We start from the raw sequence: 1,070 nt of genomic DNA on the forward strand, positions 1-1,070 counted from the left end.
TATATATATATATCCATCTCTCTATCTCTCCCTCTCCCCCTTTCTCTCATCCTCCCTCCCCCTTTCTCTCGTTCTCCCTGTAGCGAATGAACGCTGCCAGTGCTCAAAGCATGCTACCACTAATGAGCTTATGAGCTATTTCGTTCACCTATTCCCATCCTGCGCGGTCTCGTTTCTCACTAGCAGCTACACTGTTATTACCAACACGTCCACGAAAGGCTCACACAGAGAACATGACCGTAGTACCATTGTGTAATGATGATAAAATGCGCAGCTGTGCAGCTAACTTGAACCGCGCGTTTCAAAACAATCTTCAGAAATCTGGATATTATATTCTCACCAGGAATCCGCGGACGTATGTGGGGTCAATACAATAGCATGTTTTCCTTGGTTTAGTTGTTTCTTTCGGTTTGGAAGCAATTCATCTTTTTAATGTGCTTACTCACTGTGTTGAAACAACGGCGTGTTTGCATTGCAGTGCACAATACCTCAACGGGTGCCGATAAATCTAATGTGGTGCTTAAAGTGTTAAATTTGTGTAGTAGCTCTGAAGTATGTCTTTCTCTACCTAGCGAGTGTACCCCTGTGGGTGACGTTGTATGGGATTACATATGACAGGTTTGGTGAAAACGAAAGGAAAACACATTATAAACATTAAACGAAATAAATTGTGGCTAAAGATTGTGAAATGTGCAGATGCCAGTAAAACGTTTATAGAGTCTTGTTCATATTGAAATTTTGTCTCGAGCCAGTGCTAGGCATTTAATGTTGCCTGTGCGTGTATTTTCATGCTTTCGTATCTTTACAAGTCTATGTCTCTGCTCGTGTATATTGGTATATTGTTGCTTTTGAATGTAGGTGCCCATGTGTGATTTTTCGGTTGGGGGAGTCGTTTTGTGTCATGCTGAGTATGTGTGTATGTATGTGTGTTTATGTGCGTGTGTGTATGTGTATGTGTGAGAGTGTGTATGCGTGTGCAAGAGAGAGCGTGAAAGAGGAGGAGAGAGAGAGAGAGAGAGAGAGAGAGAGAGAGAGCGAGAGAGAGAGAGAGAGAGAAAGAGAGAGAGAGA

The sequence above is a fragment of the Aplysia californica genome, unplaced genomic scaffold, assembly GCF_000002075.1.
Source record: "Aplysia californica isolate F4 #8 unplaced genomic scaffold, AplCal3.0 scaffold00001, whole genome shotgun sequence".
Classification (NCBI taxonomy): Eukaryota; Metazoa; Mollusca; class Gastropoda; order Aplysiida; family Aplysiidae; genus Aplysia; species Aplysia californica.